Below are 16037 nucleotides of genomic sequence, written 5' to 3'. Positions count from 1 at the left end.
AAAGCCACGTTATTACCCCCGTAGATGCAGAAAAAGGATTTAACAAAGTTCTATATTTGTTTATGATAAAAACTTATAGCAAACTAGGAATAGAGGCAACTTTTCAATCTGATAAAGAAGGTAAACAAAATACCCTAAAACTAGCATCATTTTTGATCATGAAAAACTAAATAAACATTTTCTCCCTAAGATCAGGAACAAGACGCTCTCACCACTCCCATTTAACAACATACTGGAGATCTAGAGAGTACAACAGGACAAGAAAAGACCTAAAAGACATATGGATTGGAAAGAAGATAGAAAATTATCTCTATTCACAGACAATATGCTTTTCTACATAGAAAATCTCAAAATATCTAAAAACAAACAACCAGAACTTATAAGCAAGTTTAATTAGGCCACAGGATATAAGATCAATAAATAAAATCTACTGTATTTCTACATTCCAGCAATGAACAATTGGAAACTGAATTTTAAAAAGAGTACCATTTACAAGAGCACCAAAAAACATGAAATACTTAGGTTTATTTTATTTTACTTTATTTTTATTTATTTATATTTTTATTGGAGTAAAATTGCTTTACAATGTTGTATTAGTTTCTGCTGTACAATGAAGTGAATCAGCTATATGTATACCTATAATCCCTCCCTCTTGGACCTCCCTCCCACCCCCACCCCCATCCTGTATTCTGAAAACTATAAAACCCTGGTGAATGAAATCAAAGAAAACAAATAATTGGAGACATATTCCATGTTCATGAATTAAAAGACTCAATACTGTTAAAATGTCAATTCTTCCCAAAGATTTTAAATAAAAATTGACAAACTGATTTTAAAAGTTACATGGAGATTCAAAGGAACTAGCATAGTCAACACAATTTTGAAAAAGAACAAGATGGGAAGATTCATAGTACTTGCTTTCAAGGTTGTTATGGATTGACTGTGTCCCTCCAAAATTCTTATGTTGAAACCATAAGCTCCAATATGATGGTATTTGGAAATGGGGCCTTGGTGAAGTAGTTTGGGTTAGATTAAGTCATGAGAGTGCTGTCTTCATGATGGGATTAGTGGTCTTATAAAAAAAAAGAAGTATCTCTTTCTGTGTAAGCACAAAGGCCATATGAGGATGCAATAAGAACATGGCTGACTGCACACCAGGTAGAAAACTCTCACCAGAACCTGATCATGCTAGCATCCTGCTCTCAAACTTCTAGCCTCCAGAACTATGAGAATATAAATTTCTTGTTTAAGCCACCCAGTCTATGGCATTTTGTTATGGCAGCCTGAGCAGATTAAGGCAAAGGCTTATTATAAATAGACAATAATTAAGACAGTGTGGTATCAGAGAAAGCACTGACACATAGTTCAATGGAATAAAGAGTCCAGAAATAGACCCACAAATATATGGTGAATTGATTTTCCACAATGTTGTAAAGGCAATGCAATGTAAAAAGGATAATGTTTTCAACAAATGGCATCAGGACAACTAGGTATCCATATGCAAAAAATAAAAATTAATGTCAATTCATAACGTGCCATATTTTAAAAGCAACTCAAAATGGATCATAGACCAAAATCAGAAACTATAGAGTTTCTAGGAAAAAAAAAAGAGCAAACCTTTGTGATCTTGGATTAGGCAAAAAAATTTTACATATAATGTCAAAAACACAATCCATAAAAGAAAAATTAATAAGGTGGATTTCATCAAAATTAAGAATCTGGGCTTCCCTGGTGGCGCAGTGGTTGAGAGTTTGCCTGCTGATGCAGGCAGGGGACATGGGTTCATGTCCCGGTCCCGGAAGATCCCACGTGCTGCGGAGCGGCTGGGCCCGTGAGCCGTGGCCGCTGAGCCTGCGTGTCCAGAGCCTGTGCCCCGCAACGGGAGAGGCCACAATAGTGAGAGGCCCGCGTACCGAAAAAAAAAAAAAAAAAAAATTAAGAACCTCTATTCTTCAAAAGACACTATAAGAGAATGAAAAGATACACCACAAATAGGTAGAAAACATTTGCAAATTACATATCTGATAATGAACTTATATTCAGCATATATTTAAAACTCTCAAAACTGAATATTAAGAAAAAGACAACCAAACAACTTGATAAATGGGCAAAAGATTTAGATCTTTCACCAAAGAAAATATCAGATGGCAAAAGAGCATATGGAAAGATGCTACGTCATTAGTCATCAGGAAAAGGCAAATTAAAACCACAATGAGATACCACTAGAATGGCTAAAACTAAAAAAACAAGAGAGAGAGAGAGGAAAAGGAAAAGAAAGAAAGTAAAGAAAAATATGGAGCTTCCCTGGTGTCGCAGTGGTTAAGAATCCGCCTGCCAATAAAGGGGACATGGGTTCGAGCCCTGGTCCAGGATAATCCCACATGCCACAGAGTAACTAAGCCCATGTGCCACAACTATTGAGCCTGCACTCTAGAACCCGCAAGCCACAACTACTGAAGCCTGTGCACCTAGAGCCCGTGCTCTGCAACAAGAGAAGCCACCGCAATGAGAAGCCCGCATACGGCAACAAAGAGTATCCCTGGCTCACCACAACTAGAGAAAGCCCGTGCACAGCTATGAAGACCCAACGCAGCCAAAAATAAAATAAATAATTTTTTTTTAAAAAGAAAAAAATGACAATACCAAGTACTGATGAGTTTGCAGAGCAACTGGAATTCTCATACGCTGCTGGTGGGAATGATCTCTACAAGAGTATGTAAAAACAAAATACAAAAATCAACTATATTTCTATGTACCAAAAAAATGAATTTTAATGAAAGATACTTTACCATACAATTTTTTAAATAGTGTATCTTCAAATACTTTTCTGTCTCCACCATCTATGCTCTCTTTTGGGGACTCCAATTAGATATATATCAGGCCCTTGAAGATATTCCACAGATCTCTAATACAGTGTTCTCTCTCTCTCTCCTCTATGTTTCATTTCGGGTAGTTTCTATTGCTATGTCTTCAAGTTCATTAATCTTTTCATCCTCAGTGTGTAAACTGCTATTAATCCCATCCAGCATACTTTTCATTTCAGATGGTGTATTTTTTTTATCTCTAGAAGCTTAATTTCAAACATATCTTTTTTATAATTTCTATCTTTTTAATATCTTCTACTTCTCTCCTCATTAAGCTCATTACTTTCTTCACCTTCTTGAACATATTTTAATATATATGGGATACAGTAAAATACTTGTTTTAATGATTTTATCCTCTAAATCTATCATGGGTCATTTCTGTGTTTTTTCTATTGATTGATTTTCCCCCTTGTTATGAGCCTTATTGTTGTGCTTTATTACATAAAGTAAATTAAATTTTTTTAAAAATAAGATGGTATTTTAAAGTCAGATGACAGTTAATATGAGTTTTACATAGTTGGGTGCTATATTTTCTGTATTCCTTTAAATATTTTTGGACTTCATTCTAGGATGTAGCTAAGTTAATACTTGGAAACAGCTTGAATCTAGCAAGTCTTATTTTTTTCTGGGTTGTTATATAGGTCCCAAACAGCCTTTAAAGGGACTTCTCTGGCAGTTAAGACTCTGCATGTCCATTGCAGGGGGTGTGGGTTCGATCCCTGGTCAGGGAACTAAGATCCCACATGGAACTAAGATCCCACATGCCACGTGGCCAAAACAAAAACAAAACAGCCTTTAAACTAGGACTAATTTGGTTCTACTATGAGGCAGTCCTTTTCTGAGAACTTTACTCAGTGCCCTAAGAATTAGGAGGTCTTTCCACTTGGGTTAATAGTTTCCCAGTTCTATGTGAGCTCTGAGGATTTTTCTGCCTGCTGTTTTCCAGTTCATCTTTCTCAGCCCTCATTGGTTTCCTCACATGCATGTCCTTATCAGCTTTCTATTACTCTCTCCTCCTCAGTACTCTGCCCTGTGAATTCCAGCCACCTTGAACTGAACTCTGAACTCCATGAGATCACTGGGCCCTTTCGCACTTCTCTGAGCTACGGCCTGGAAACTCTCCAGGCAGTAAGCTGAGACAATCATAGGGTTCATTTTATCACCCTTCTTTCAAGGATCATCATCCTGTGCTGCCTGTTGTCCAACATCTGAAAATCATTGTTCCATATATTTGGTCAAGACTTTTTAGTTGTTTAGAATGAGAGAGTAAGTCTGGTCCCTGTTACTCCATCTTGGCCAGAAGTGGAACTCTCTAAGTAATATCTGAGTGCCTACTAATTGTGCTGGATGCAGCTTTAGATGCTGAGCATACAGTAGTGACCCACACAGACAAGGGTCCTGTCCTCTGGGAAGAGGAATTTTAACGAAGGCCTGTGAAGACAAGTATTGGGTTCTATAGCAGGAATAGATACAATTAAAAAGTCTTCACTTCTATATTCCAGGAATTCCAGATCTAAAGCTGTCTGAAGCTGTAGCTGCAAACAATAGCAGATTATACTGGAGGGCTGAGCGGAGGGGTAGAGGTGGAGCAGACATCTCTATAAAAAAATGTTGCCTATCATTTTGTAAATAGAGTGGTAGTTGGCTGTAACGAAATATCATTAGTTTAAGAGCTGACATGGATAACTATAGTGCCCATTCAATAGAATCCTAAACTGAGTTAATTCATGTGAAGTACTGACTTAGCTCAATGCTTGATGGGGACTGCTTTTCTCCTCACTTCAACTCAATTTGGCAAATAATTATGGACAAACTCACAGCTCAGGGTAGTGTTTGGTGCCTTTTCTCCCACTCCTATGCAACTTCTATTATTATTCCTACAGTCTTCTGTCCTCAGATGCAGAATTCTCTCCAGAAGAATCTCTCTTATTCAAGATCAGCTACATAATTTGTGGGGCCCAGTGTGCAATGAAAATGTGGCCCTCCTTTTTCAAAAATATTAAGAATATCCAGATGTTGATAGCAGAGTATTAAACCAAGCACAGGACCCTTCTGGAAGTGGGCCTTGTGTGACTGCCTAGGTCACACACCCATGAAACCATTCCTGCTCCTGTCTCACCTGCAGACAAATTCCAGTCTCCTCTGTGACGCCCTCAACCATCTGTTAAACAGACAGAAAGGCTCTCCAGCAGCCCAGTAACACAATTAGCACAAACAAACAAACCAATCAAAACACTCATCACTCCCAGCTCAAATGCACAGTGCTTCTCCTAGTGTTGTGACACAGCAGGCATTTAATAAACACTGTTGGATAATAAATAATGAAGAAAATGGAATAAATCATGCCCTAAGGAAAGGAGCTAGAAAAGCTTTAATCACCAGGATTTTTCCGGCACCCATGCAATCTTCCCACGTGGGTTATCCCTTCTTGAGCTCTAGGATAGGTCTGCCAGGGTTCACACTGTGCTGATGTCATCTAGCAACCTTTAGAGAAAATGCAGAAAATTTGTTTAATATGAAGAAATTATATTTAGAGGAAAGGCAGAGAACCAACAAACTGAAAATTTCAACTTTCTAATCATTGGCTGAGCTAATGTTAAGTGGATATACTATTATCTTGTTACCACCTAATGAAAAGAACAGATTTGGAAATTATCCTGCTTCCAAGAGGGTGATTGAAGAAATCAAAGTTCCAAGGAGAAGAACTTCTAGGCCCTCCCATTCCTCCCTTGCTCAGTTCCATCTGGCCTTGGTGCCAGCCAGGGTCATAAAATAGCTGCTGTCTGGAGGGTTGGAGCAAGTTATCTTGTAGAATCTTATAGATTTTTAGAGCAAAATGGACCTTTAAGATCTTCCTCTTAACCACAACTGAACTGACTGTGGGTAATGTCAGTCATCAAGCTGCAAGCAGCTGCCTGGTGAGCATGGTGTAAGGACCCTGTGCTCTGCTGGTGGTGCACTCAGGCCCTCAGTGAACCCGACAGCCTATTACACATCTTCCACTTCATGGAGGTGACACCCAGTCCCTCTCTCTAACGGTGACCTTGAGAAGTCTCCACTCATTCTCCTGTCTTCCCCAAAACCTTTCCACTTAGATGATCCACTGATGTCTCAGGACTAATTGTTCTAAACCCAAAATTACAGTTATCTTCTTAGATGCCATCTCCTCCCAAATCCCTCTGTTACCCACTCGGTAAAGCATTCCTTTTACTTACTTTTCTCCTTCTATGCCCCCAGTGGTACTTTCCTCACTTGGCCCTGTGTAGAAGTAGTCATGTGTTAGAGCCAGGTACAGAGCTTGAGTTAGAGCTAGGGCCTTTGTTCCCTCTCACCAGAGAGAAGACCTTGTGAGAGAGAAAATAAGACATGGAGTAGGGTGCAAAGGAAAGCATTTAAAGATCCACTTCTTTAATGTCACAATTTTTAAAAGGGTTGACCCTGAACACCAGGCCATGTGAATTACTGGGGACAGTTAAAATGGCAGGTTTAGGGACTTCCTTAGCAGTCCACACTTCCAATGCAAGGGGCATGGGGTTTGATCCCTGGTTGGGGAACTAAGATCCCTTAGGCCACACAGTGTGACCAAAGGGGGGGAAAAAAAAAAAGATCTTATTGGGACTTCCTTGGTGCCTGGTGGTCCAGTGGTTAAGACTCCGTGCTTCCATTGCAGGGGATAGGGGTTCAATCCTCGGTCAGGGAACGAAGATCCCGCATGCTGCGTGGCAGGGCCAAAAAAAAAAGTTGCTTTCAACAAGGACCTACTGTATAGCACAGGGAACTCTGCTCAATGTTACGTGACAGCCTGGTTGGGAGGGGAGGCTGGATGGGACTCCCTGGTTGGGAGTTTGGGGGAGAATGGATACGTGTATATGTATGGCTGAGTCGCTTTGCTGTGTACCTGAAACTATCACAACATTGTTAATTGGCTATACCCCAATATAAAATAAAAAGTTTAGGGCTTCCCTGGTGGCGCAGTGGTTAAGAGTCCGCCTGCCGATGCAGGGGACGCAAGTTCGTGCCCCGGTTCGGGAAGATCCCACATGCCGGGGAGCAGCTGGGCCCGTGAGCCATGGCTGCTGGACCTGCTCGTCCGGAGCCTGTGCTCCACAACGGAAGAGGCCACAGCAGTGAGAGGCCCGCATACCACAAAAACATTTAAAAAAAAATAAATAAATAAAAAAAATTAAAAAAATAAAAAGTTTAAAAAAAAAAAGGCAGGTTTAAAGGAGTGGTGATGACTAGTGTTTTCCAAGCACCCCCTTATTTTTTAATGTCTTATACATCCAACTATGATTTATTGTTTGAAATGTTTGCCATTTTTCATGGAATTCTGCTGCTCTTTAAAATTTTGCCTATAAGAAATTTAAGGTCTTTTTCTCTCTAGCTTTGTCTCCCACATGGGTTCCTTTCAGAGTAGTGAGACATTGAATGTGTAGAGGGCGTGGAAATAGAGGAGGGAGATGATAAATACCCTTCCATTCCGCAGCACTAGTCTTGGCCAATTCAATGACCAAGTGCTGGATAACCTGCTTTTTCATAAAGAGTTTCTAGAAATACCTAATTGAAAGATCAACCAAATGTTACCTCACCACAGAAAGCAGAGTGAAAATATGGTTAAATCCTAAGGAAGTATAACCTCTCTGCCCTGGTGTTAAGGAATCCTATTTGTAAAGATTCTTTCCCGACATCCTGTTTGTAATTTCTCTACTTCTCTGACTCTACCTCCCTTCCTTTTTCAACTCTCTCTCTCTCTCAAACCCCTTCCTCTCTGTTTCCTACCTCTCCTACTTACACCTTGCAGTGCTTTGCCTGAGAAAGCTGTGATAGAGAGAACTCAGCCTCAGGAATGCCTGCGGGGGCCTCCTCAGTCCTTGCAGAGTGGAGCTGGTGACTGAGGCAGACGGTGCTAAGGGCATGTTTGTCACGGAGCTGGTGGATGAGCAGTCAAGGCTTTATGATGGGAATGGATGATGCTTGTGGAGAATCCAGTGAGGCCCTGTGAGCACGCTCATGTGTTCTAGAGATTCAGCATTAACAATTACCTCCCACAATTAGTCTTACAGGACTGTGACTAGAATCTTTATTCTCTATTTGCTGAACTTCTTGGGAGACTTTTGGCTTGGGTTTTGATTAGAAAAGTCTGACCTCTAGTATTCCTTATTGATTTATAGTTGATTTATAGTCCTTATTTATTTAAAGTTGATGTTGGTTTCTCACTCCTGACCCTCCCCCTAGATGCTCTAACTATATCCCATTGGTAAAAGTCTATCCTTGTTTGGAAAACAAGTAATAAGAAAGTAATCCTTAGCCAAACTATTTGTTATTAACCACTTCAGGGTTTGTCTCTTTGGGTTTTTGTGTGTGTTTTTCGGTTTTTGGTTTTTTTGTGGGTGGGTTTTTGTTTGTTTGTTTTGTTTTGTTTTACTTTTAAGGCAGGATTAGAAAGATTTGGAGTCAGAAGCTCCATGAGCAAAGTGACCTCATGCCTTTGGGGAAAGTATTTAACTTTCTTGAATCTTGATTTCCACTTCTGCAAAATGGAAGTGATGATAAGTATATCTGCCTACAAGATTTGGAATCTGCCTACTAAATGAGAACAAAAGGAAAAGGAAAAGAACATTTGTATAAATGGTAAGATTCTCCCAAAATTTTAATAGCTGAAGTATAAAGATCCTAATATAGATCCTTTGCTTGTTTTTTAAAGCTATTTTGTTCATTTATCATATTTCAGGCATTACTCCAAGCCTGAAATGCATTTCATGCATTTTCTCATTTAATCATGACCACACACCTCTGAGGAAAGTACTGTTGCTATCCTAGTTTTCCAGATGAGGAAACTCAGGCTTAGAGAGATGAAACAATCTGCCAAAGTCCCAAAGTAAGCAAATGACAGAGCTGAGTTTGAGCTCAGAGTCCTTGCTCTTAAATATGACTCTCTACCGTTCATCCTGCCCTAGCCTCCCATGCCTTCCTCCTCTCTTCCTATTTTCTTTTTTTTTGGCCTCACTGCATGGTGTGTGGGATCTTAATTCCCCAACCAGGGATTGAACCCGCGTCCCCTGCATTGGAAGTGCAGAGTCTTAGCCACTGGACCACGAGGGAAGTCCCTCTCTTCCTATTTTCATGCCACCCATCCTTTAAGATCCAACATAGATGACTCCCCCTTTTCCTGAAAGACTTTGGACTCTATTTCAGTCCCCAGTGAATTCACTGTCCTCTTTTACTGCCTGAGCTACTCATGTGTCAATCACGTGGCATCGTTTATATTTTTCTCTAGTATTGCTGTTTGTCATAATGTTGTCTTAAATTGTAGTCCAGAGGGAAAAAAGTTTGTATAAAAGTAGCAGTAGAATTCCTCATTGAGAATTGTGGGGTTTTGGGGGGTTTTTTTTAAGCAAATTATCTTGATTGGCTCTTTGGCTATGAAGCTCTGTTAGAGCAAAGATCCCAGCACCTAGCACATAAAAGTTGTGTAAAATTTATTTGTTGAAAAAAATAGAAGCTCCTAGGATATGTGTCTGGATTGTCTGGAGCAAAGGAAAGTGAGAATGTGTGTTATTTGAGAAATGTAAAAGCACTTAGCACAGTTCCTGGTACAAAGTAAGCATTCAATAGGTGGTGTGTCTATTTTGTCCTACATAAGTAATATAGCATGAATTATTGGATCAACCTGGGAGGAGCAGGTAGAAGAGGGCAGGAGAAGAAGGAAATGGAGCAATAGGGTGGTTGCTGGGTCTCTGTAAAAAGTGGGCCAGTGAGGTCTTTTCAGGGGCAATTAGGGAAAGGGACATTTAATGTCTGCTGTACTGAGCTACAACTTCACCTTCCTTCCCTCAAGTCTTCAGTAAAATCTGCTACACATACAGCTCGGTGCCAGTGATGCTTGGAGAATTCAGGAAGCCAGATGGTGTTCAGGGCTGCTGGGGTGGAGGTGGGGGCAAGGATATGATACAGACAAAAAAAAAAAAGGCAGCCCATCCAGCAAAGTTAGAAAATTCAGCAGAAGTGTGCAAACAGAGCCAGAGACAACAAGGAGAGAGGCCCCAAGAATTCTCAGAAATATTGGGAATGATGGTGATTATTCTCACTCTACAGGAGATGGGGGTTCAAGACAATTTTATTTAAATATTAAAGGATGGGGGTTCCCAGTAGGTCAGAGGGCTTTGGGGACATCCAAGTGGCTAACACTTCAGTCACATGTATACTGTTATCACTTGGTTTAAGTTATACCCCCTTAGCTGTATTGTAACCTCTTTGGGATAGGAACTATGATAAGGTGTTGCACTGAATCTGTATGGCTTTTTTTCCTTGCATGAATTACATTCCTGTACATTGACACACTGGATCCTGGCAATAACTCTTTGAAATAGTATGGCAAGTATCAGTGTATATCCCCTATCTTCATAATAGGAGAATGCAGCCTTAGTGGTGACTGCCTGGGAGGTCTTGCTGAAGCTAGGCACCCAGGCACCACAGGCCCAGTCCAGACACTGATGAGGTTTTGTCAAGCTCCACGTCAGAGCACTGAATGAGCTAAATGGAACTTGACAGAGGCCTTTGGGGGGAGAGAGAAAAGGCTCACACAAAGCATGTCCTAATGTGATTACCTAAAACTCAGTTATTATTAATAAAAATAGTTAACCTTTACGGAGAGCTTACTTGGTTCCAAGCTCTGAGCCAAGGGCCTTTCATGCATTATCTCACTGAATCCTCCCAACCCCCTCCAAGATAATTACTGCCTTTTTAAAAAAAATAAATTTACTTATTTACTTTTGGCTACATTGGGTCTTCGTTGCTGCATGTGGGCTTTCTCCAGTTGCCATGAGCTGGGGGTGCTACTCTTCGTTGAAATGTGCAGGCTTCTCATTGCGGTGGCTTCTCTTGTTGTGGAGCACGGGCTCTAGGCATGTGGGCTTCAGTAGTTGTGGCACACAGGCTTAGTTGCTCCATGGCATGAGGGATCTTCCCGGACCAGGGCTTGAACCTGTGTCCCCTGCATTGGCAGGCGGATTCTTAAGCACTGTGACACCAGGGGAGTCCAATAGTTAGTGCTTTTTTTTTTTTTTTTTTTTTTTTTTGCAGTACGCGGGCCTCTCACTGCCACGGCCTCTCCCACCACAGATCACTGGCTCCGGACACGCAGGCCCAGTGACCATGGCCCATGGGCCCAGCTGCTCCGTGGCATGTGGGATCCTCCTGGACCGGGGCACGAACCCGCGTCCCCTGCATCGGCAGGCGGACCCCCAACCACTGCGCCACCAGGGAAGTCCAGTTACTGCTTTTTAAAACCCCTATTTTATAAAAACCAGGATTTAGAGAGGTTAAGCAACTTGCCCAACTTCTGTTAAGTGGAAATCTTAGTTTTGAATCCAGACAGTTGGGTATTTCTCAAGGAGAATCACAGACTCCCAATCAGTAGGTTACAAAATTGCCTTGTCTCCCCTAATCAGAGGGTGCTGATAGGGGCATTGTAGCTGGAGCACTGATTCAGCCCCTCAGTTCACATCTCCTCAGGAAGCTGCTCCAGTTACTGATAAAGCCTTCCACAAGCAGTGTTGCAATAAAGATAAGTATAATGGCATTCTTCTGAAGGGAATTAAGGCAATTCTGACAGTAGGGAAGGGCAGTCTGGCTGAGCTAGCTTTGAAGTCTACAAACTCCGCCTGTGATTCAGTCTATAGTCAAGTTCTCAAGAACTTTTCCAGTCCTGTTGACTCCATGGCCTAAAAGAGTGGGACCTCCCTGTGAGAAAGATGAAACAGAGCAGTTGCTACCACCTCCTCGTTTCACTCCTCTCCTCTCCACCTCCGCAAGCCTTTCTAAGGAAACCATTGTCCCTATCACCTGAGAGGAGAAGGAAATGGGGTCCAACCTGGGTCAGACAGGGGTGTAGAGAGGAGGGGCCATGTCTGAGACATGCACTAAGGACAGCACAGATAAACAGGAAGCCAGCAAAGAGAGTCTTTGGAGGTAAAGGCGCCTCTCTCTTTTTCCTTTTCTCCATCCTCTGTCTTCCTCCTCTCCAGCCTGATCAAAATCTGTCCTCAGGAAAAGACCTGAGATTGGCTGCTTCCCTGGGAACCAAAGGCAGGAAGTAACCATGTAGTTTCTGTGCTCTGTAAAGGGCTTTGAAGAATTGGGGAGCAAATGAGGGAGGTAGACTTTGTCTGATTCAGGATTATTTCCCCAGTGCCTAGATCATTGCCTGGCTCTTTAGTTGTTGACTAAATGAATATTGGAGGCCAGGGAGTCCTTCTGAAGACCCTAAAATTGAACACCTATTGGCCCCAGGCTGTGGACCTCTGAGCCACAGTTGTTAGAGCTTCTGAGCAAACGAACTTCTGATGCTGAGAGATAGGCAGCAGAATGTGTGAAGCAAACACTAAATACTGTATCACTACATGTACCCAGGGTGCCCTTTAGCTCCTAGCAGAGATTTATAAGCCTCATCCCTGCCTCTAATCCCTGCTTCCAAAATAGTAGAATGCTGGCTCTACCATTGGAGGACATGCCCCCAACTTTCTGGGCACAGAGCAAGGGGTCTGGATTAAGCCTTCCCTGCTGCTAATGTGCTGAATTGTGTCCCTCCCCACACCCCCCACCAAATTCATATGTTGAACCCCTAAACCTTAATGTGACTATATTTATAGTAAGGAAGTAATTAAGGTTTAATGAGGTCATAAGGGCAGAGCCCTAATCCAATAGGATTAGCGTTCTTATAAGAAGAGACACCAGAGTGGTCACTCTCTCTCCACCATGTGAGGACAAAGCAAAAAGGTGGCCAACTGCAAGTCAGGAATGGAGTTCTCGCCAGAAAATAAATTGGCCAGCACAAATAAATTTCTGTTGTTTAGCCACCCGGTCTATGGTACTTTGTTGTGACAACCTGAGCAGAACAAGACACCTGCTTCCTCTATAATGCTTCAAGATTTATGCTCAGAGAGGTTCCAATGAGCAGACATACCTTCTAGGCCCACTCTTACCCAAGCCAAATTTCTTCCTGTTATATATCTTTTATTCCACACAAATGGACACAACACTGCTTTTTCTCACACTCCATTTCTCCTTTGCCACGTCTTAAATATTAAGACACAAATGAGGCAGATTCTGCAGGACAAGAATGCTTTGAAGATCCAGGTATACTATGAAGCCCTGATGGTACAGAGAGTCTTCTCTCTTAGTCTGTCTTGGTCTCAGGGTCTCAGCATCAAGTAGGTGGGCTGGGCTTAAGATGTGTCTGTTAACTCTGGAGCTATACTTCCTGGTTTCAAACCCAGGCTCTGCTACTTACTGGTGATGAGGCACAAAGCATGTTTGAAATAAGGATGTTAACAGTACCTATCTGAAAGGGGTTTTGAGAGGATTAAATCTAAAAAAAAAAAAAAAAAAAAAAGATGTCTCCATTAAAATGATCATGTTACTTTGGGGTAGGAGGATAATATTTTTAACACCCTTCAACAACTTAGTAAGTCACCTGGCTCCTTCTGAAGGGAACTGGATAAAGAGATATATTTAATTGGAGGAAAGAAGGTTCAAGAGCCCTGGGAGGGAAAGCTTAAGAACCAGAGCTGGTGTCTATAAGAGTATGAAGCTAAAATCAGCAAACCAGGTTTGCTGACTTGATAGTTGTTCCCCTATTTCACAGAAGATAGAAAACTACAATAAAGTACTTGATGCGGGCAAAGCATAATCCTCAGCAAATGTTAATAAACAATTATAAAGCATTTAAGATAAGACCTTAAATGATTAACTGATTATCTTGGAAATTAAAGAACAGGTCCCCAAGGTATGGGACCTGATTAGAAAGTTACACATATATATGTGAGGGGGGGCCAGGGTAGGAAGATGGTAGCAGGAGGCCACTCTATTAGAATAGGCTGAAGGGGAAGGGGAGGAGTATGTAGGTTGGCCAGAGACAGGAGGTGGGAGAACTCTGTTTACTGACAACTGTACCTGTATCACTTGCATGTCTTGGGGTAGCCATAGTGCTGGACGTTAATCACAAAGACTACTGCCCTTACCAAACTGATACACAACCAACTGCTTAGGAGGGGACCTAGAAATAAACCATTGGAAACATAAGGGTTTTTCTATGAAATTGTTAGGAAGTGTTATCAGACTTATTTTCTGCATATTTTCCAATCCCAACCTTCTGCCTAATTAGAATGTTGGGCCTTTGCAGCCTTGAAAATCTCTTAGGGTGAGTCACCAGCTATTCTGTAGAATTTCAAGATACTCTGTTGTCGGGAGGAACCAAGATGGCGGAGTAGAAAGACATGTTCTCACTCCCTCTTGTGAGAACACCAGAATCACAACTACCTGCTGGACAATAATTGACAGGAAGACATTGGAACTCACCAAAAAAGACACCTCACTTCCAACGACAAAGGAGAAGCCACAATGAGATGGTAGGAGGGGCACAATCACAGTAAAATCAAATCCCATAACTGCTGGGTGAGTGACTCACAGACTGGAGAACACTTATACCACAGAAGTCCACCCACTGGAGTGAAGGTTCTGAGCACCACGTCAGGCTTCCCAACCTGAGGGTCCAGCAGCTGGAGGAGGAATTCCTAGAGAATCATACTTCGAAGCCCAGTGGGATTTGATTGCAGGACTTCGATAGGACTGGGGGAAACAGAGACTCCACTCTTGGAGGGCACACACAAAGTAGTGTGTGCATCGGGACCCAGGGGAAGGAGCAGTGACCCCAGAGAAGACTAAACCAGACCTATCTGCTAGTGTTGGAGGGTCTCCTGCAGAGGCGGAGTTGACTGTGGCTCACTGTGGGGACAAGGACACTGGCAGCAGAAGTTCTGGGAAGTACTCCTTGGTGTGAGCCCTCCCAGAGTCTGCCATTAGCCCCACCAAAGAGCCCATGTAGGCTCCAGTGTTGAGTTGCCTCAGGCCAAACAACCAACAGGGAGGGTACCTGGCCCCACCCATCAACAGTCAAATGGATTAAAGTTTTACTGAGTTATGCCCACCAGAGTAACATCAGCTCTACCCACCACCAGTCCCTCCCATCAGGAAACTTACACAAGCCTCTTAGATAGCCTCATCCACCAGAGGGCAGACAGCAGAAGCAAGAAGAACTACAATCCTGCAGCCTGTGGAACAAAACCCACATTCACAGAAAGATAGACAAGATGAAAAGGCAGAGGGCTATGTACCAGATGAAGGAACAAGATAAAACCCCAGAAAAACAACTAAATGAAGTGGAGATAAGCAACCTTCCAGAAAAAGAATTCAGAATAATGATAGTGAAGATGATCCAGGACCTTGGAAAAAGAATGGAGGCAAAGATCGAGAAGATGCAAGAAATGTTTAATAAAGACCTAGAATTAAAGAACAAACAAACAGAGATGAACAATACAATAACTGAAATGAAAACTACACTAGAAGGAATCAATAGCAGAATAACTGAAGCAGAGGAACGGATAAGTGACCTGGAAGATAGAATGGTGGAATTCACTGCTGCAGAACAGAATAAAGAACAAAGAATGAAAAGAATTGAGGACAGTCTCAGAGACCTCTGAGAGAACATTAAACGCAACAACATTCGCATTATAGGGGTCCCAGAAGGAGAAGAGAGAGAGAAAGGACAAGAGAAAATATTTGAAGAGATTATAGTTGAAAACTTCCCTAACATGGAAAGGAAATAGCCACCCAAGTCCAGGAAGTGCAGAGAGTCCCATACAGGATAAACCCAAGGAGAAACACGCCAAGACACATAGTAATCAAATTGGCAAAAATTAAAGACAAAGAAAAATTATTGAAAGTGCAAGGGAAAAATGACAAATACAAGGGAACTCCCATAAGGTTAACAGCTGATTTCTCAGCAGAAACTCTACAAGCCAAAAGTGAGTGGCATGATATACTTAAAGTGATGAAAGGGAAGAACCTACAACCAAGATTACTCTACCTGGCAAGGATAACATTCAGATTCAATGGAGAAATCAAAAGCTTTACAGAGAAGCAAAAGCTAAGAGAATTCAGCACCACCAAACCAGCTATACAACAAATGCTAAAGGAACTTCTCTAAATGGGAAACACAAGAGAAGAAAAGGACCTACAAAAACAAACACAAAACAATTAAGAAAATGGTCATAGGAACATACATATGGATAATTACCTTAAATGTGAAAGGATTAAATGCTCCAGCCAAAAGAC

The 16037-nt window shown here is 41.8% G+C and overlaps 1 protein-coding gene across 1 annotated transcript in view; it reads right to left on the bottom strand.

Moving 5' to 3' along the window:
• Positions 1–16037, bottom strand: part of SLC28A2 (solute carrier family 28 member 2) — a 76931-nt gene that overhangs the window by 53747 nt on the left and 7147 nt on the right. The window contains exon 3 of the mRNA XM_059059376.2: positions 5244–5348. The gene's annotated coding sequence lies outside the window, so the exon portion shown is untranslated. The remainder of the gene's footprint in view (positions 1–5243; positions 5349–16037) is intronic.

This window comes from Kogia breviceps, chromosome 3 (genome assembly GCF_026419965.1).
Source record: "Kogia breviceps isolate mKogBre1 chromosome 3, mKogBre1 haplotype 1, whole genome shotgun sequence".
Classification (NCBI taxonomy): Eukaryota; Metazoa; Chordata; class Mammalia; order Artiodactyla; family Physeteridae; genus Kogia; species Kogia breviceps.
This window is presented reverse-complemented; position numbering and strand designations above follow the sequence as displayed.